Raw genomic sequence first — 21,950 nt, 5'->3', positions numbered from 1 at the left:
CAAAGTTCATTCATGACCTTCTTCCATTAGTGCTCTGTAGCACATTCTCTGCCCTAGTACCTCCTGCTACCTTCTTCTTACCCGAACCATCAGAAGTTTCTATCTGCCAGGGAAGAGGATGCAGTTTCCATGGAAACTCTGAGGAACGGGCTAAGAGAACAAGGCATAAAATGGAGACGGTGTCCTCAAGCTCACCCATTTTGAAAATCTAGGTCAGCAGTGTTTGCTTGAAGCATTCCACTCCTCTAAAATCATGTTCACTTCACTGTTACGGATGCAATAGAGGCTCTAGCATACCCCAAACTTACCATGTTTAAGGTGACACCATATGTCCGTGTAAATAAACTATTCCTAGGATTTCCCCCAGCCTGCTTTCCCTATTCACTGTCCCTGGGTAACCAAAGGGCATTTCGTTTTATCATCTAGTTACTTATCTTCACTAACCATTTACCATGGCCACCATAATCCAGCTCTGAGGTAGTGTTTGAGTAACCTGCTATGATCTCACCGAGGGCAGGAGGTATCAGCTATGTCATCCATGATAACCTCATTTAGAGGATCTACAGGAACGATAGGACCACGCACATGAAAGTCAAATTCAATCTCAACTTGAAAAACACACGGACAGAAGCCAAGGAACGAAACCAACACTGACATTGTGCAACTGGGTTTGCTTATAGTTGATGCTGCCTGATCTCGGCCACCACCTACAAGCAGCAAACACTGATCTGTTGGAGTATAATGGGTCATGTTACAGTAAATGATTAATTGCATTCAGCGAGTTTCCTCAGTGAGAATCACAGCTCCTCACAGGAGGAGAAACAGCCGTACCAAGTGTTAGTGCTAAAATATGCTGTCAAGTACATAAGGTTATGGAAGGCTGCCTTCCCACACTGCTGGGGAGGGAAAGAAACACTGATGATTTGCTGGTGATTTCCTCTGCTAATTGAAAGCAGATGTAATCAGTTGTAGGCAAATACCTTTTGAGATGCAACTATTTCTAAGATACCCAAGTTTTCAGACACATCTCAATCTTATCTCCACTGTTCCTCTCATTCATGCTGACCGAGGGCCTTCAGTGCTTGGACTGATGACCTGTTCCCATTAAAAAGGTAAGATCCCAATAAAGAGGGAGCTTTGCTTTTTCTGTCTGCAGCTGATGGAGGCAGGATTTCAGCTGTCGATGACAAGCAAGAAAGGTTAAGAAAATACCTATAACCTCATGACTCCTGTGAAGGCAAGGTGCACGTGATGACAGCTTACAAAACCAATTTGCTGTCCTAGTAAAAGCCTATTGCAATCCGTACTTTGGGGGTTGGAACCAGATGATTTTAAGGTCCATTCCAATCCAAACCATTCTGTGATTCTATACTATGCTCTTTGTGTTATTAAATACCGAACCTGAAGTAAACGGAGTATTTTCCTGGGAAATGCCCTTTTCCGTGCCTAACCCCCTACATAATGTGTTGGCTTGGGAGTGACGTATAGCCAGGACGTTTGCACAACGTATCTCAAGCAGAACGAAAGCCCCCCAAAACCACTTCGGTGTAATCCAATTACATTAACTCAAGGAATTATTCCCACTTAGCTTGTTCCTGTGCACATCTAGAGCCAGTGCACACAACGGTCAGGTGCAGCCTCTCCAAGAGCTAAGGAGGACAAAACAAGGAGTGCTGCAGGATGCAAGTCTCTCCATGTTGGTGGTGGTTTGGTTTTGCTCATGTAAGTTAACAGCAGGCAGGTGGAGAGCCCCTGACTTGTTTTAGCTTGTCTACACACATCATGCCTTCCCCCTCTGCTCTTACTCTACACCTCGGTTGTGCTGCAGACTGAAATGCCAGCCTGGAAGTTTCCTGCAGTGGTAAGTTTGGAAACAAGGTGTGCTGAAACCTTCTCATTTCTCTGCAGATGGGCACTTTGTGGTGCTGATTCCAGAATAAGAGCCATAGAGTAGACAGCTCGACCTCTAAATTGACAACTGAAGTGTCTGCTCCTCGTGCCTGCATCCTTTGCAGAATCTCTGGAGGAAAAAGCAATCCATGCTAGGGAAGAAACAAAAAGAGACAGAACTATCAGGCTTCTTATCTCTTTATTGAGTGAGCCTAAAGGAAGTTTCCTTCAGCTCACCTATGTTGCCAGTACAGCTTTGCCTCCATCACTTTACAATGTTCTAGCATGCCTGTCTGCTGCCAAATCCTTCCCTTCAAACAACCACAGAATAAAGAATCCTTTGCTTCCCTCACTGGAGGCTCCAACAAGCCACAGTGGCTTTCTTAACTACAGCCTTCTGGGATGCAGCACAGAAAGCAAGTTCTCGGTCATTCCCACTGGGCAACCATACAAACCAGCCTGATTTCAATTACTTCCTTGTACCAACACTGTAGACATCTGATCTTACCTTGAGTACTGCTCCTGACCAGCTACCTCAGCTACCCATGGTCTTTCAAAGGGCTTGGAGCAAGCTGCTCTAGTGGAAGGTGTCCCTGCCCATGGCAGGGGTTGGAACTGGATGAGCTTTAAGGTCCCTTCCGACCCAAACCATTCTATCATTGCATTGTGCACTGGATTTTTACATTCTACTGACATCTGAGCCTTTAAGCAGTGCTTGTGAGATGACCTCATGTGCCTCCCACTGAGTGCAGGCAGCGTTATCTGTCAGGGTATGTGTCTTCATTCACAAAACACATGGCCAAACTTCCAGATGAAAACCAGATGAACTTGAATTAGCCACTGGTTTAACTCTTGGGTGAAGGTAACGAAGTTAAGAGCATAACACAGCGAAGTAAGAGTCAGTCAGCTCCCTCACTATTATGACAATGGGGAGGAAAAAAATGAGCCTGTTCTGTAGCTCAATAGAGGTATTGATCTATCTAGGGGGAACAGAAATAATGGGACACAGGCCAAGCACATGTAGAGAGAAAGCCCAGAGTAATCCATCTCTGACTGGCACCTGCTGATTTGCTAAACACGAAATATGCCCTTGCAATCTATTGATTGTCATGGAATTGGATCAAAACACTGATCTCTCAGCACTGGCAACAGCCAGGCCAGGCCCTGAAAGACCAAAATATACAATAAATCCCAGTTAAAAACCTTTTAGGTTCCATCTCTTCTGCCCTTCTCATTCAGAGAAGTTTTAAGTACATTCACTTATGCTGCTCCAGAACCTCTGGGTTATCTTTAATTGAGGCTTATGCTCTGATGACAAACTGCATTCCATCACTCAGATGTGCTACTTCTATCCCAGGAATGCAGTTAGATTAGAGTTTGCATTATCCCAGCGAGACTGAGAGATGCTAATCCACTCTTGTGTTACATCTTGGCTCCTCACACTCTTTACTGACAGCTTAAACAGGCAAAGCCATGAATTCACTGCAGCTTAATCCAAATTTATCTGCAGAAGATGCCACCTGAGACTAAACATTTATGTATCATTTCACCTGGCTCTAGATCCCATCAACGCTCTCCCTAGGAAAGGAGTGTATTGATATTAACAATTTCTCTGTTCATGCTTATTGCCATTCATTTGGCTGATCCTCCGCATAGGCGCACATTGCTCCAGGCTCATCCTCTCGCTTTGCTCCTGGTGGACTGATTTAATGATCTGAATGAGAGGAGAGAGCATGCTAATTAAATTCAGATATTCAATCTAAATCAGGAGGTGCTGCAAACGCCAGGGAAGGCAGGAAAACACAGTTCGAAAGGAGTTTATAAACCTCGGGACTGAACGGACAAAAACCTGTGAGAATGCAAAGAGAAATGTAAGGACAGGAGTCTAGGTATTTGTTGGCCTAAAATATATTGCCCAGGGAAGTAAATCTAATGGCTAATGGAAGTCAGGAATAGGCTAAAGGGCAATAAGAGAATTACTGTGGGTTTTGTGCATAGAACTGATCCGTTTCTAAGGACCAAGGGGCAAACCCTCAGCTGAACTGGACCCTGCAGCTTCATCACAGCCAGTGCCAGTTGACACCAGCCAAGGCCTGGCATACCTATCAGAACTCATATGCCGCAATTCATCCTGCCTCCACCCAGGAGAGCTCCCTTGCCCTTTATCTTTGTTACTCAATACATGTTTTAGGAATACAGGGCTGGAAGGACCTTCTGGATTGTCCAATCCTGTCTTTTGCTATGACAGGGAGCAATGCCCACTCCAGCTGAAAAACTGTGATGTGACCTTGGTTGCTTGATCCCACTTCTCCTTGCATAAAAGACCCCTCCATGCCTCATATCAGAGGGTTAGAAAACCTAAATTTATGCCCCAAATCTAACAAATCTCCAATTCAAACACTCTCCCTTTCTTTCACGACAAGGTTCTCTTGTCATGATAAGAAAAACGGCATTTATCTTGTCGTGATAAGATAAAGGAGGCATTGATAAATTCCTCCTCTAATTACAGCTGATAAATTGGAGGGAAGGTGGATGTTGCTAGAGAACTAAAGAGGTTATTATGTGGCTTCTTCATGATCATAGCCATACGTGATGCTTTGAATGTCATTATGTGGCTTCTTCATGATCATTTCCACAGCCGATACTTTGAACTAGACAATATTCATGGTCCCAGAATGGCCATGACTGACCAGGCAGAAACTGACTGCAGTTAGAACTGGGGAGCAAATTCACCCTTTGAATCTGCATCCCACAACACAGGAGGAAAGAAAAAGGCATCTTGAAAACCATTTCCCCTGCCAGGTATCTTCACTGACCCAGTTGCAACGAGCTTATCAAAATGGGTACTCCACAAGACACTAGAAACCCAACAGATTTCTAGGCAATGATAACAGATCAATTGATCCATCTGGAAAAGCAAACAGGCTTTCAGCTGAGCCCTTCACCTCTGAAGCAAAAGCCATTAACACTAAGCAGAGGCTATGGAAGTTGCTCTGAGTGTACACTTATGCTCAGAACCCCACCTTTCTAAAAGGCCTGTATTCATTTTCTCTTATAGAGCAACTTTCTGCTCATTTCAAGCCCTAAACAACACCACACGCTTTGTTCTGCACAGGCTTCCCCTTCCTTCTAAAAGGCTAAGTCATTGCGGATAACAGAGTTCAGGCTTTGCTGTTCCTGTCCAACAGCTGAAGATAGGAGAAGCCAAACAAGAGAAGGTTGCTGTGTTATGAGATACAGATTAAGGAGGAAAACCAGCATCCTTTATCAGGTCATGCAAGTTAAATAGGAAGGAACTTGCTCACGGTACTTAATACACTGCATGGCCATGCATGCCTTGCAAATATTAACTAATCCTCATAAACCCCTTGTGAGATGGGTTAAGATAAACTATTTATATGTATGGAAGCAAACAGTGGGTGTTCAGAGCCTGCCTGTGTGCTTTGTCATTCAGGAACTGAAGGAGTTCCCTCAAATACTCCTTCTAACGCCCTCCAGCCCATCCAGCTTAGGTGACAGCAGGTTACACGGCCAATATCAATATTGAAGGTTCCAGCATGGCCCAGCCCTGCCAGACAAGCTGGGACCTAGAGTTACAGGGAAACCTGTGCTGGGATCATGGGAAGAACAGAGTTTTAAAGGACCGGGATGAGAAGCTAAGAAAAAGGCTCATTTCAGCTCAGCTTGCGAAATGTTAGGGTTGGTTAAGGTGTGACTCAGTCACATCTGGGTGTATGGCGTTCACATTGACACTGACACCAAAGGAGTTCTCCATTTAGAGACTTCTCAGCACCAAGACCGGCTAAAAGGCATTTCCCCATGAAAGGCATGTCCTCCCTGTGTGTCCCGGCAGGAATTTAACACAGCGCTTCCATAACTAAATTCACACCCTCATGTTCTGTTTCCTCACCTTTATTTAATTTCCCTGATTACTAAGGAATAAATTCCACTCCTTATTTAAGCACAGAAATGGGGCTTTTTGTATCTTCCTTTCTGCTAGAAAAGGCTTTCATTGGCAACAAGAACCTGACCGGATTTATCCTATTTTCCTGCACGAACTACGAGACTGATGGAAAGCGGCAAGAGAAGGAGTTTAGTCTGCCACCCTATGAAATCCAGTCTCTCATGGCTAGGAGTGCAGCAGGACCAAGGGTGTCCTCAGCCAACTGAGATAACCCCCCCCAAAATTGATCTATACTTGACTTTCAGCTGACAAATACTTTAAGTTCCCTTAGCAAGGGAAATGATTGCTCAAAGCAAGGGAGGCACATCCAGCAATTTGATATGGGGATGGGATCCAGGATTCCCAGGGATTGTTCCCAGCCCTGCCACTGGCCTCCTGCAGAACTGCAGGCTAGCAAACATTCAACACCTTCCCCCTCAGTTTATTCTCCTTTATAGGGTGTTACAGTACTTAAATGCAGCACTTGACAGAGGATGTGTTCCTGCAATTGATTATGTGGGATGCAATGAACCAGCTTGCTGCTTGGACATCACAGCCTGAATAGTGACTGAATTGCCCCATGCCTTGGTTTTCCAGTGACATAAAGAGAACATTTACGTGCTTTGGGATCTTGGATGGCAAAGAGATGCAAACACAAAAGTGCTACTCTTCTATTGAGAGAAGAGACAAGTTGAATTCTACCCTTCGGTTCCCCATTCCATTGGGATTGCCATGAAAACATAAAGATGACAGGCTGGGCCCCATTCTATTAAGATTTAAATTTAGCAAGGAACTGGAAAATTACTGGGAGCCTCATGTTTAACCTCAGCCTGGGTTAGAATCAAACGCGCTTAATTCTCACCCCATAGCTAAATCTGAGCAAATTATCAAACGCCAGGCCTATAAAAGAACTGCCCAGTGCAAACCTTATCTGCCCCAGGCTCACGTATCTGCTCACAATAGCCTTTGTTGGGCAAACAAAACAGAATCATTGTTGCTAAGAAGTGAATATTGTTTAAGATCCACTGCCTAACACACAGAACACTTTCCCGAGCTGCCCAAACGCATTCCTCTTCGATTCTCTTCGTTTCTTCCCCTTTTATTCCTTCCCTTCTGACTTGGCCATGGCTGATGTTTTCTATAGGTGAAGCTGCTTGCAAGGTGATAGGAGCTTTGAGGCAGGCAGAGGTTTCAGTTGGACCAGTGAAGGGTAAAGAGGTGTTTGATCAGAGCAAACAATCTGAAGAGCAGAATACAACTAAAGTTAAATCCCCAAGCATTAAACAGGAGATATTTGCTCTATCTCCTACCAGCTCATCTTTTCCTTTGGTTATTTCCCTAACCTGCCCGTAGCCTTACAAACCTGTGTTGCCAGTGCCAAAGATTCCTTTGTCCAAACAGTGAGTTGCTACGGAATAAACCCAACCAGAGCATTCCAATGCCCCTATGAATCAATCCCCTGCAATGCTTTCTGTGACGTTACTTTTTAACTTGATCATCTTTCCTAGCGCTGGGACGGTACATGACAAATATCCACATGGGAATGAAAACAAACACCACTACCACAGCAGCATCAGTCTAGATACCAGCTGTGAAACATAGAGCTATGGAATGGTTTGGGTGGGAAGAGACCTTAAAGCTCATGTAGCCCCAACCCCCTGCCACAGGGGTTTGACAGGACTTCAAAGGGTTTAATTCCAACAGGCTGGCATTAAGAAACCCCTTAAACCATATGCAGTCATTACAACCCTATAAACAGCAAACTCCTCTTCCAGCAAGCACAAGACCAAAAACCAGCTAAAACTTGTGCCCCATGCACAGATTCACCCTGACTTTCTGCTGGCATTAAGTAAGCTTCATTAGGAGGACAATATTCAGACCTAAATGTACAACACAGCTGAGCAGTGATGGGTGAAGTGGGCTGCATCTGCGCTGAATGCATGTGACACCATTTGCCAGCCCTTCAAGGCAGAAGGGTACGAGATAGGCCCCAGCATAGTAGAAATGACTGTCAAGATTAAAATACGAGCATCATATGCATTGGTTTGCAACGGAACTTAAAGCTCTGGCTCTCTGGGGCTCCTGCAATAGCACTTCCTAGAGACTTAGAAGGAACTGCAGCAGTCGGTGAAGCTGCAGCGCTGCCCACACTGGGCAGAATTGGAACCTTTCGGTGCATGTCATCAACCGCAGCAGGAAAAAGGCTCCCGGTGACTCACCCTGGCCGAGGTGCTCCCGGTTTGTGGCTTCAGAGCATGAGGAATTCATCTGCTGCACAGCTCTGTCCCCTGTGAAACCCCCCATGGCTGTGACACGCAGCACACTCCAATGGTGATGCTCACACATGACCTGACTTTTTAAACCATTTTGAGTGTATTGGCACTGAGAAAGTCTCAATTCCAGGGGGAATTTAAGAGCTAGATGGAAGAACATGGTCCCTTCAGGCCAAGGAGGATCAGTCAATAAAATCAGATTAAATGAAACATTAAGTGGAAGATTTCTGAGCTCAAGGAAAGCAATGCCAAGATCAAAGAGTTTCCCATCTCAGAAATACCTCCCTACCCCTCCATGGTTAGATACAGTCACAGAGCACATCATAATTAGAAACATTCAAAGCATCCATCCAAAAAAGACAACAGTGCCCTAGGTCTAAATTGTGGAAGGACTATTCCCTCCTGCCTTCCAAACAACTCTTAATCCGCATTCCTGATCAATTGGGATATCCTTTCCCAAAGCTGCAGAGCACTCGCACTCTCCGGAATCAATCCCAGCCTGGTTTGGGTTGAAGGCACCTTAAAGCTCATCCAGTTCCAACCCCTGCCATGGGCAGGGACCCCTTCCACTGGAGCAGCTTGCTCCAAGCCCCTGTGTCCAACCTGGCCTTGAGCACTGCCAGGGATGGGGCAGCCAAAGACAAACCTAAGGACTGTCACAAACCTCCCACTTGCTGATGGGAAGCACGACTTTCCCAGCTGCAAACAGGATTATAGAAATGCACACATTGAATCGTGACAGGACACTCCATGACACAGACAACCCACCCCTGCAAGGAGCAAAAGACAGAGCAGGTGATATGTGACAGACGAACATCACTCATGTCACATCACTGCGAGGCACAGTGCTACAGCGGTACCTGGGGCAGAGGGAAGGGCCAAACAGTACCAGACAGGAGGTTTCCAGCTCTCAGTCCAGGGTGGGATGTGCTTCCTTGAACCCATCACAACCCCACGCTGGGGCCCTTCCTACCTGATTTCAGCTGATGCTGCACAGCTCCACCTCTGCTCTGCATATAGGTCCATCTACCACGGACCCCACCATGCACATCCAGCCTAGCTCTGAAATCGCTCCTATCAGTTGCCTCTTTCCGCCACCTCAGCTTACATAAGTGATACTACCTACCGACTATTTTAGGTTATACATAGCAACATGATTGGGAAAACAGAAACGAGGAGTTTGGGGATGATTTCGCTCCCTCCCCTCTTTGTTTGGTTTTCTGGAACTACTTCATCCCAAACATTTGTAAACAGTGCCTGCAGTTACATTCCAAGCTCCAGCAGTAAACACTAAACTAACTAATATATATATAGAAGGATCCCTGTTCTTCCAGTGTATCCAGGCAACCTCGCAATACAAAGTTAAAGCATGGCTATTTGTTCAAAAAGTGTTTTCACAGCCATTTCCTCTCCCCCCCCCTTGGCTTTTTCCACTTGCATTTATCATCTGGAGATTCTGTTCCCTTTTTCCTTTTAAAACCCCTTATAACAGCTCGTTTTAAGCGCAGCACCACATGGATGTTTAGCTTAGGATAACGTTTGATTTAGTTTATGAAGAATGAAAGGCAAAGAAAGTTTCACAAGAGCACCTGAATATAACTCCTTTGTAACACGCTGGGGTAACTCTGGAAACAAGATCACTTCCAAATGCTAAGGAAACCAGAATGCTGTAGGAAGTCAAAAGCATTTACACACACACTAAAGCAAGCTGAAAAGGTGGTTTACTGCACCCCACCTAATACTAGTTGAAGGCTTTGGTATAAAATAAATCCCCTCAGAGAACACAGGTGAGGCTGAACTAAGATTATTCCAAAGCAAAATATCAATTTTCATTCAATTCCCCAATCGAGAGGGGTTTGGAGGAAAAGCAGCATCTCAATGGGAAGCGGTTTTCATTTCCAAAATGTCAATTCAAAATGAAAACTGTTCCGTTGATGCAATGGGCACCTTCACTGTGCTGACATGGTGTTGAGGCTTCTGATCTGAAAAGCTCCTCAAAATAATATTTTATTATATGGCTCAAAATGGCAATTTTAATTTCCTCTTCTGATTAGAAACCAGCTTTGCTACTATAGAATCATAGAATAGTTTGGGTTGGAAAGGACCTTAACATCACCCAGTTCCAACCCCCCTGCCATGGGCAGGGACACCTCACACTGAACCATCTCACCCCAAGGCTTTGTCCAACCTGGCCTTGAACACTGCCAGGGATGGAGCACTCACAACCTCCCTGGGCAACCCATTCCAGTGCCTCACCACCCTCACAGTAAAGAACTTCCTCCTTAGATCCAATCTAAACTTCCCCTGTTTGAGTTTGAACCCGTTACCCCTTGTCCTGTCACTACAGTCCCTGATGAAGAGTCCCTCCCCAGCATCCCTATAGGCCCCCTTCAGGTACTGGAAGGCTGCTATGAGGTCTCCACGCAGCCTTCTCTTCTCCAGGCTGAACAGCCCCAACTTCCTCAGCCTGTCTTCCTTCTGACAGGTTACAAGTCACCCCTTTGCTGAACATCCCCTGCTCTCTATGCTGTTCTTTTCTCACGTAGCTGTCTACAATACATAGTAGAAATCTCTTTATCTGGACAGCAGTCAATTAAATACTGCTCATATGGAAATGTGTATTGTTTTCAGCCTTTGGGGTGAAGGCAGAAGGTGAAATAGGGAAAAAGCTCTGAAGATGCAATAAGAGCTTTTGGCAATAGCCTCTTGCGCTGTGTTTTGCAAAGCAGCCTTCGTGTTTTCCAGCCTTCCCCATGTGCCCACCACGCTACACAGTGGGTGACACAATCACCCCTTACTTCCTCTACAGAAGCAAAACCCACTTCCTAAATGACAGGTTCTGCCTTTACAGGATCTACAGAGCTGGGGTTGTGTGGATGAAGTAGGAAAACCAGCCCGACATGAGGAAGAGCTGGGAATTAATGTGTCACATTTATTAAGTAGTTTACGGATCCAGAATGAACTCCCATTGCCTTTTGCAGGCAACTCCGCTTCCAGCAAAGTCTCTTTTGCAGAGTGCTTTGTTCCTCAATCTACCAAAAAGGAAGCAATGGCTGCAAGAGCAGATGCTGATTTACTAAACACGGACTCCTATTGGGCAAGTGGCTTTTCCTGAAGTTGTTTATGCTGAGAGCTGGCTTTGAGAAGCTGAGGTCAGCAAGGAAACCGAGTTTATGGTTTGGCCTCAGAGCTGCTGTGTGATTTGTCTTCCAAGCCCTGGTGTTCAGAGGAAACCATCTCCACAGTGACAGTGTTTTACCTCACCACGCTGCTGAACCTGGGCTTCTTCTGAAGCAGGTGATGACCACAGAATCACACCAGACCTTAGATGATATTTACTGCTTGAGCCCATTGGGTGCTATCCAAGAACAAAGGCAGCAGGTAAAGCCCACCAGAGATTCCTTCTCATTTTGAGGAATGCCTTCATTCTAGCAGCTTCACTAAAGAATAAGGTGGATTTCATTGAGACTGATGGGACTTGCCAAATAAAATCATTAATCAGATGTCCATGTCAGTGATACCTCCTACAAATTAACCCTTAGGTCTTCAGCGCTGCATTATAACTGTCTAGTTCCAATGGCAACACAAGGAGAGCATCACTAATTTCTTAAGCTCAGTTCTGAAGTACCAGGGAAAGAAAACAGTGGCACAGGTAATAACAACACAAGAAAGATGCTGTTACAAACACATCAATTTTTGAGACCCTGATTAAAGCAACGACAAAATGCTAAAAAGGCAGTAAAAACCATAACCATGTGCAAATCCCATTTTGCCCCAATTAAGAATATAACCCAAATAAAGCAAAACAATTCTAACAGATAAGGTTTCCAAAGGTCTCACAGCATCAATTCCTATTTCATTGGTGCCACACATCAAGGGAAACAGTGGCTAAAAGTAACAATGTTCTCATGCTTATAAAACACAGGACTGAGCCAGAAAGCCAACAGTCCTGCTCATGCTTCTTGTGAAACTTCGACAGAGCGCTTTGTTTTGATTTCAAACTCAACCAGTCACGCCAAGCAAACAAGGCAGAACGGGATGGGAAGCAGTTCAAAAGGTGTTTTTAAATCACTTCTCCGTATCAGCTGGACAGCGGGACAGAAGGTTGCTGTATGCATAGGATGACTTGCAGCACCAAGGCTGGGTGAGCACAGATCAGCCTGTGTGCTCCCAGGCACATCAGGACAGGAAGGAATGTTGGGTTTGCTGGTGATGAGCTTTTGTTTCAATAGGATGGGAGCTGAAACGTTTGCCACCTTCCTTCTAATGTAAGCAGGTAGTTGCTCAAGCTCTGGGCACACACAAACATCACCTCCCTTAAGCTTTGTGTCAACAAATGTCTTGGCAGGAGCTCACGTTTCTGGATTACCTCTGCACAGAAAAATGACTTCATTGCCTTAAAAGCAAAAAGCAGCTCGATGGGGGTTGGAGTTTGGCGATTAACTCTGCCTTTACCCCTTCACCCAAGAAAAGATGGGTATAAACAGAAAACAACTCGGACACACAAAGTTATAGCTTGGAAGGGCAAACTTCTGCAAAGGAAATGGAGATTCATCACCAGTAAAGGTGTGATTCTGTTGTGGACAGAGCAGTGTGTTATGATGCTCTTCCACTTACCTGAACTCGGCAAGTATTCCTGTCTTATGGCACAGGAGTCACACTGCATCACCCAGGCCCACTCTACAGGCTACAGGTACCATTCCTCCTCTCCCCATAGGCAGGCACCTCATTACTCAAATGCCTTTCCCAGCAGCAGTGCCAGGTACTACTCTAGAGCCAAGCATCTCCCCATTGTCCAGCACCCCTTTCCTCAGACAGCCTGGCTTTTGAAGATGGGATCTGGTCCTCAAGCAAGGGCTTGTTCCAAGGCCCTATGAAATAACCTTCATTTATTCTGGGCCATACCCACTAGAGAAGGCCAACTAGAAAGGAAACCCTGAAGACATAGAAAAGCCTTGCATCCCACAACTGAAAGAGTGGGAAAGGTGATCTAAAGGTTGTGGCAGAGGGACTGAGTCCTTCTGACTCTGATTTTTACAGTTGTTAGTGTTAGATGCTCCTAGGAGCATGTTGGCTTGATAGATTCATAGAGCAGCAAGTTTTCCCAGTCACAGGAAAAACAGCTGCTGCTATTGTAGGATGATGGTGAAATCAAAGCCCTCTAAATCTTGAAAGTCAAGAGCAAATCCAGAGACCACTTGTAAATCAAGGAGACAAACCCAAGGGGCAACCGCTTCGAACAGATGGACCACCTCCGCAGTGTGACTTGGATACCACCATGTCAATTTATACCACGCGAGGGATCCATCCTGCATATTTTAAAGCAGCAAACTTTGACTAGATTAGGATGGCCTTAATCACGAAAACATTCTCTTTAGGGAATGGCTGTCACCCAAAAGAGAATTAACAGAGCACAGCCATTGTTAGCAGGAGAATGGAGGCCAAATGCTTTGCTGGCCAGGCCCTGCGGAAGGGTTGTGAGGTTGGAAGTCAGAAAGGAGTCTCCTTGCTAGCTCCAGCAGCACTCCAACAGGTTGCAGAGCTACTTTTCCTATGGACAGGACTGCAAATGCTCCTTCAAAACACACACTTAAGCAGACGGAAGAAAGCTTGGAAAGGAAGCAACAGAGATTCAGAGACTTGAGACTCAGAGTAGGCACTGTCTTTGCACACTCAGCCAGCAATCTGGAACTAACTTATCTGCTAGGAAAAAAGCAATTGCTGCCATCAGCAGTCATTATACACTTCAACTGCCCCAAGCTATCACCTAATTGCATATTCCTTCCTTCATGTACAAGTAGCTAGCAGGTGCGCACCCACCCAGCCTTCCTCATGGGAAGCAACAGCATGAAATCACCCAGCTGCAATCCCTCCTTTCCACTAGATCTTACCTCCAGGATTCTCAGGTGTACATAATATACACCCTCAATGGTGATAGAAGCCTTCTCCACTCTCTTCCATTGAGCCCCATGTAGGATCCAGCAATGTGGTTTGATGGAGACAACGCAAACGTGCAAGACAGAGACCCACACTCTGTGTCTCTGCTTGCGCCTATCAACTGCTCTAGGCAGTTTCTGCTGTCACATATGCTTTATATCCTGACACCACAGATCCACCAAAAAGCCTTCAAGACTCCTTTTAAACACAAAAAGCAGGTGCTTGCCGGAATATTCCACCTGTAAACCCTCACATGCCAGCTCCCGTGAAGACATCCCGAGTTGGGCCAGCCATAAAACCCCAGCTGGGAGCACAGCTCATGGCTGCTGTTCCTATTTCAGCCAGGAATTTTGTGGCCAAAAGCATATTATAGGGTGTGGGAGAGCACAATTCATCCATGGGCTTCCCAGTTTGTGGCCAGGGCTTGATTCCAGCTTTCCAGTGTCTGTGTCTAACTTGGCATAACACAGCCTGGGTACCATAAACCGCTTGGTACCAACCCACAGACCACGCTGAAGTGTCTTCCTTGGCTTCCTAGTCTAGTCTACTTATGGCTGCCAACACAGGACCCTTTATTTAGTGCACGCTTTACCAGCTCCTAAAGATCAGTATCCCTGCTGAGGTAGAAACTGAAGTCCTGCAATCTGAGAGGGTTCAGGAGTCTAAAGCACTCAAAAGACCTTTATTTTATCAGCTAGGATAAAGACCTCCTGGTTGGTGACCATCCCATTCAGCTCAGCCTTCTGCTGACATTGAGATCTGCTGTACCAAGGAGTTGGTTTGAGGGTGATGCCAGCTTAGAAATGGAAGAACCTTTATTGCTTCCTGCCTCTAAACCCTGCACAGTATTTATCTGCTCTCCAATGCTCTGTGCAGTCTGGCTTTAAATGCCCCGAGTACTAAAGCTCCTGGAGTTTAGACAGAGCAAAAGCCAGTAATTAGGAAACACTGTGCCAACAGCTATCTTAAATATTGCTTTTCCTTCACTTTTAGCATCCTTCTGCTCCTGTTCAAGTTGTTCATCCCTCAAGGATATACATTTTGTAATGCTTTCTTTCTCTCCTCAGACTGGGACTTGGTTTCCCAATGGCTACTGGGCCTTAGCTTAGCATTTGGGAAACTCAACAGGAAAAGCACCCAGTGATGTTCCAGTTATCACTATCGTGTCCTAATGCTTAATTTTAGCCATCCTTCAAGAAAAAAAGAGAGTGCAAGAAATGATCTTTCCAAGCCCCTGGCCAAGTCTTCTGGCCAGATTTATTTATACATGATCCCAAAATCCTCAAATCATAATAGTTCCAGGAAAAGAGAAAAAAGGAAACGTGCTTGATGGGATCTTTGGTTGGTTAATCCATATCTATTTCTGCTCAATACCCACAGCCAGTTTGAGCTCCCTGACCACCACCATTCTCCAGTTATTCAACTTGTTTATGTAGCTCCTAAAAATAGACAGGAGCTATATTTTTGTTACATTAGAACACGAGTTTTCCTTAAAGACGGGGACGTGAAGGAAAGAAGCCACTAAGGGAAAAGGCAGGAAAAGGTTGAGAACATTTCCTTCAGCCAGCTTCTAAACCACACTCTGCATTTCCCCTCCACATGAGCTGGAGAAGGGCTTTGGAAAGCCACCGTTTCCCACACGCTTTCATTGCATGGCTGCTTCCAGAGGCAAGTATTCCCAGCTGCATCAAACAACTGAGAAGCTGCTATTTGCAGTTATTAAGCTTTTCTTGGTCTATGGGAATCTGGAGTGCTTACATATGGCTCCTTGTGTCCTCTCAGTCCCCATCACCAGATGGCTGGCTCTGTGCAGGGCTGCCCACGTCTCACTCATAGGACTTCCCCTACTCCGGGTACAAAGCTGGCAGGCAACCACATCCCTACCATTCACTCTTGCTGAAGGGTCCTGAAGACTTTATAGTTACAGCTGAGGAGAGCAGGACGACTCTGACATCTCAGCTGCATGCACACTACTGAGTACAGCACTAATCACAGAATGAATCGTGGAATGGTTTGGGCTGGAAGGGACCTTAAAGCCCATCCAGCTCCAACCCCTGCCACGGGCAGGGACCCCTTCCACTGGAGCAGCTTGCTCCAAGCCCCTGTGTCCAACCTGGCCTTGAGCACTGCCACGGATGGGGCAGCCACAGCTTCTCTGGGCACCCTGTGCCAGCGCCTCAGCACCCTCACAGGGAAGAGCTTCTGCCTAAGAGCTCAGCTCAGTCTCCCCTTGGGCAGGTTCAAGCCATTCCCCTTGGCCTGTTCCTACAGGCGCTTGCCCAAGCCCCTCTCCAGCTTTGTTGTCACCACTCTGCACAACACTAGGGCCGGAATTAACATCCCAGCAGGGTGTTCTGAATGTGGTGCTTAAAGACAAGAGGAATAAAAACCTGCCACTAACACAAGGCAAAATGTCTTGTTTTTCTCACAGGTCACTCTCCTGTATAACAACAGCCTTCCTGCTCTTTATACTGCTCCCACCCATCCAGGAGTCCTGAAGGCTGTGCGATGGGAGCACAGAACCAGATCGACTTAACTCCAGCATACAATAGCTGTTTCTTCTCATCTGGGTGAACTTACCCTATCCTCCACCTCAAGTACACCTCCAGGACCCTACAAGTGCACACGTGCAGGAGAATAAAGGTATCAGCCATGAAATCTGCAGGCACAGCATTAACCAGGTGGGATATGAACAACTGCCAAGACAACACTAGAGACCTTTATTTGTCTTCTGCAGAAGTACCTCCCAAGTGCCAGCAGAAGGGCACGTAGCTGAGCTAAGCCTGCCAGGTCAGCCCTTAGCACAAGCTGCTCCCATTCGCCTCCTCCTCCTCCCCTATTCAGTGTGTCTCCCCTTCCTGGCATGCAGCAGCCTTGAGAGGAAAGTTACTGTGCCCAGGGAGGGCTTGGCACGGCGCTGATGTACACTGACAGGGTGTTTTCTTCCCTGGCCCCCGGCCATGCATAAATCCCCTTTCTGAGTCACTCCCAGGGAGAAAACCAACACTGGCATTCCGCTCCCCTGAAACGGTGAGCCTGACAGAGCAAACATAAAAGGAGCTGCCTATCAGAAGGGGCCAGGGATGAGCCGGTGTCTGGAAGCACTAGAGAGAAGGGGAGGGAATTCCTATAAATGCAGTAACACTGATACGGGGGGGAAGGGAAAAGAAAAGTAATGGAGGATGCTGGAAAAATACCTCTTGGCAGAGCAGGTGATGCACACTTCATCAGTGATCTATAGGGAAAGTCAAGCCCCACAGGCCAGCTTTTCACTTCCTGTTTTCCCTCTGCCATTTATTGCCATTTCTTACAGACATCAGGGCAGGTTTTGCGCCGCTCTGCACAAACGTGGCAGATGCCACCTTGCCAAGTACCAGGGTTGAACCAGGGACCGAGCAGAGCAATAGGAGCAGGATGCTCTGGAGCTTGAGGTAGGAAGCCAGGCCAGGCAGCTGGGAGCTATAACAGACTAATATCCTTAGCGGATAGGGCACAGATGTAGACATGCAGCCACATGCCAGTGTGTTACACAAGCACATCATGTGGACAGCCCGTGCCATGAATGCTGCCAGCCTATCCAGGCAATCGAGGCAGAGCAGGGACGGCAGCAAGAGGCTGGTGGATAAGGTGTGAAATGAGACTCTAGTTATCTCAAGAGTGAGGTAAGAGCATGGAAGCTCATCTACAGCCACCAAATACTACAGAAGAGTTGTTAGTAAAAGCTCACTTCTATCAGAGTCTTTGCACTTGTACACGCAGGAGCCAGGCACAGATTGGAACCTGAGGATGCATGCTCAGTAACCTACTTCCCCTCGGGCTGCTTGGCCAGAGCCACTGAAGTTATCAGTTTCCACTGAAATGAAACAGGTAGAGGGGAACAAGTGAGAGGCTTGGGTAAATGGAACTTACCTTCTGCCTTGGATAAGAAGCAGAACAAATGTCAAAGAGGATCTGTTTGAGCACTCCAGTGACTAAGTCCTCTCAGGAACCTTTAGATGTGGCCTCTAATACACCCCTCTGAAGGCAGACCCATGGCAGCACACACAAGTCATAGGTCACTGTATGCAGACACCTCATTGCGAGGCAGATACTAATAACAGGAGTATCTCAGGTGTGTTTGGGACCATTTACAGAGTCACCAGCTGGTGGTTCCTTCCTGACCTTTCCCCACAGCAAAGACATCATAACCACGTAACTGATCACACTTAACTGCATGCATGAAAGCATCCCCACACTCCAGGCTGCTAAAAACTAGGTTAAAGACCAGGTTTCTGGTTTCAAAGCCCTCTCTGGCCAGGTAGCAATTAGATGCTACAAACAGCAGGTTCTTGGCTATGCCTGTAAGCCATTTCTCTCAGCCCTTCCTCCAACTCATATAGCCCCCAAAGTTGCCATAACATACTGTTATACACCCGGCAATATACAATGCATACACCAAGCTATATGCAATCTCATACACAACAGACCAGGATGCCCACAGGATTAACTATAACCTGGTGGGTTTAGGGATACTCCAGTCCACACCATTCTGGGAAGCAGTAATTACTGGGAGAAGTAAAAATATGAGCATTGAATGACTTCAAACACCCAGGAATAGCACAGGAGACTAAACCTTATTTATGTGGAATGGGATGTATAAATAAAACTAAATGAAAATGGAGATTGCCCACAAGAGCTCAGAATCTCCCAAGATCAGGTCTCATACTGGGTACTGGTGATACAATCCCAGTACGTTTAGCAGATGCCTCCTCATCCTGTCTCATGACGCTATTTCAGGACAAGAGCATCTCTCCTTGTGCACATTCATGGCCATGTGTAAATGTATCTGTGCAGCACAAACATGCAGCACCAGCTCTCACAGGCCCTCATCACCACTTTAACAGTTGCACCCACACAGTCTCTTTCGGAAGGGGACTGAGTCAGCACTCACCAAATGAGGATTAACCAGAACTACCCAGTCTCTATAAAAAGTGTGAGAGGAAAGCCTGTTTCTGATGCATAGTATGAGGCTTCACACCACTTCAACTTCAAGTGAGGGCCTTCTATATCTAAGCTCCATAAATGAGTCATCAGTTGCTCACAGAAGCAGAGTTAGGATGCAGAAAGATGAGGTTGTTGTTGTCTCCAAATCTTACGGCTGACAACCATCACTGCATGGGTATTTTCTTGGCTTCCTCACCTTCCCCCTGTATACACAGACCAGCTCAGACTACCCTGGATGATTGGCTCTGGGACAAAGGCTTTGGCTTTCCCAAAACATGGCTTCAGACTGGAGATGCGTACACACACATGTGTGTATCTGTACATCAATACCTACACGTGTGTGCACACACACACATGTGCACTGCCGCGGGACAGGTCCTGTTGAGTCAATGCAGAACCACCACTAGCATCAGGTCAGCGCTTCTGCAAAGCCGTGGGCTAAGCACGCCTGTAACTGAGATGAATCAGCGCAGATATGATTCTTTTCCCACCACCAAGGATCTAAAGCGCCTCTTCAGGCTCATTTATAACAAACTGAAGAGACAAATTACAGCTCCTAGGAAAAACACACATGCTTGTTTAAAGACATGGCAATCACCTCCTCCCGCTAACAGCGGTACCAAGTGCTGGAGTGACACCACTACCCTTGAACTTACCCTTGCACAAGTCATCTCTGAGTGCTAAAGCTGACAGGTTGTTTAAAATCACTGCCCATGGCGTACATTCAAAGGGAGCTTTAACATAGTTCCCAATTATTTTTGCTTCCACTCCACTGGACGCTGTTAATCAAGAGCTATTTCCCAAACACGCTGTATTGTAGCAGCGCAACACTCAACAGGAGATGCACCAACTGGGTTGGACACCTTCCAGCTCAAGCTGTCAGCTGACCAAGCTGTTCTCATTCGCAGAATAAGGTGCTCTTTATGGGCAGGGAACTTCTAGTTTTTCCTTAATTTAAGCAAAAGCCAATGCAGTGCTGTGGGAAAATGGAGCTGCCTGGGTTCACTTTGCATTTTGACGCCCATTCACTACTAGTGCTATAGGTAAGACTTGTCTTCATTTACTTCTTGTTTCGTTTCACAGGGTGTTATTCTTCACGCTGCACATAAAGACCTGGCCTGTCCTCTGCCCATGACAACCTGCAGCACCCAACCCCTTCCTGTGAGCACAGCAGGAGCAAATTGGAAGCAATGCTGCAGCTCCAAAGCCTTGGAATCCCATTGCAAGTCTTGTTTGCAGAGATCTCACACTTCTGGTTTTCCTCTCCTTTGCATTCCTCTTTTTTACATCCAAAGCTCAGTACGGGGGAAAACACGAACACAACACAAAGCAAACCTCAGCGCTTCAGTTAACTGAAAGCATCCCAGAGAGTGCAAAAATCAGAACAGCTTCTAAAGAAAATAAAAACGATTTGAAATGTGTCTAAAAAGTGACCCTTTTCATTGGAATGTTTCCGAGCTTCAGAATCCTTGTCATGACCTCCCTGACTGGGAGCTGGTAAAACACATGAGGTTATCCATGCTTCAGTGTTTGGAAGGTTCATCTTAAAAACCACTGGGAAATCCTTTGAACAAAGCATCACCCTTCACAGCTTACATGAGAACTGTTATCCATGTGTAGGGATTATACATAAATAAATAGCTCTGAAGTATTCATTAAGATCATTTCAGTCAAAGCGGCACAAGATTCATTTACTCCAAGATGTTCTAAGAATTAATCCCTTAGAAAACAGTTTATTTTCTAAGCCTCCAAATTGGTTTTACCAAAATAATAATCTTTAAACTTCATCTTTCCTCAAAAGCTTTGAAAATTAACATTATTAATTTCAAAAGCCTTAAGTTTCCCTTTTTAACAAGCAAAAGGAGTAATACTTAGTAGTTAGTTCTCCCATCAAACATCCAAATGGGATGAAAACAGGGCCAAGACACCAACCGCACTCCTAGACCTGGATTCTCCCGGCGCAAAGCTTTCCCTCCATAGCCCTGTGCACCATCCAGATCACCAAAGTGGGCGCCGAGATCCGAGGTTCACCAAAAGAAATGCCCCCTCCCGGTCCTGCAGCTCATGAACTGCTCCGATCTGGAGTGTTTACTCACTTTTACAACTATTTTTATTGATTTAAAGAGTGTTTTCACACTGGCTCCCCTCCCAGGCATGTTTAAACAAGCAGCAGCGAGCAGTGCCAGAACTCAACAGAAACATGTTCTATAGACAAGTAAACAAAATACCCCATGGCTTTAGCTACCCACACCAGGAAGGTATTTCGGAGCCAGTCGCTTCCAATTATGTGTCGGTCTCTGGACATGAAGCAGAGCTGGTTCGCAGTCCTTTGGCTGCGTTTTGGGTTGTGGGGGTTTTATGGTTTTGTTCCTGAAGCCATTGGCTGGCCCAAGCTCCCCGAAGATGTGATCTATTCATTGTGTTCCAGCTCCAAGACTCAAACTGGACTCGATTTCAGCAAGAACGGTGTGGTACGGAACGTGGTTATAATTTAGCATGAAAATACATGGAGTCAGCTCTGCCGTGCAGGGTTTGTGTGCCTGGGCCTGCAGGCTGGACCAGCACCCAGCACCCAGCATAGGATCAGCTAGGTTGGAAAAGACCTTTAAGAGCATCAAGTTCAACTGTTGCCCAGCATTGCCAAGGCCACCACTAACCCATAGCACTGAGGGCCTGATCTATATGGGTTTTGAACCCCTCCAGGGATGGTGCCTGCAGCCCTGCCCTGGGCAGCCTGTTCCAACACCTGAGCACCCTTTGGGGCAGGAATTGTTCCTCTTCTCCATCTAAACCTGCCCTGGGGCAGCTTGAGGCCGGTTCCCCTTGTCCCATCCCTTGTTCCTTGGGAGCAGAGCCCAGCCCCTCCTGGCTCCATCCTCCTGTCAGGCAGTTGTAGGGAGTGATAAGGACCCCCCTGAGCCTTC

General features: G+C 46.3%; 1 protein-coding gene and 1 long non-coding RNA gene across 3 annotated transcripts in view; one reads left to right on the top strand and one right to left on the bottom strand.

Annotated features, from left to right (window-relative positions):
- Positions 1 to 21,950, bottom strand: part of SLC6A6 (solute carrier family 6 member 6) — a 163,686-nt gene that overhangs the window by 133,759 nt on the left and 7,977 nt on the right. The gene's annotated exons all lie outside the window — the stretch shown is intronic.
- LOC136018278 (uncharacterized) lies at positions 800 to 20,440 on the top strand. Its single transcript, XR_010614330.1, has 3 exons — positions 800 to 1,112; positions 16,475 to 16,724; positions 20,110 to 20,440. It is a non-coding gene; the product is annotated as an uncharacterized LOC136018278 (long non-coding RNA).

This window comes from Lathamus discolor, chromosome 7 (genome assembly GCF_037157495.1).
Source record: "Lathamus discolor isolate bLatDis1 chromosome 7, bLatDis1.hap1, whole genome shotgun sequence".
Taxonomy (NCBI): Eukaryota; Metazoa; Chordata; class Aves; order Psittaciformes; family Psittacidae; genus Lathamus; species Lathamus discolor.
The sequence above is the reverse complement of the archived record's forward strand: the minus strand, read 5'-3'. Positions and strand labels throughout refer to the sequence as shown.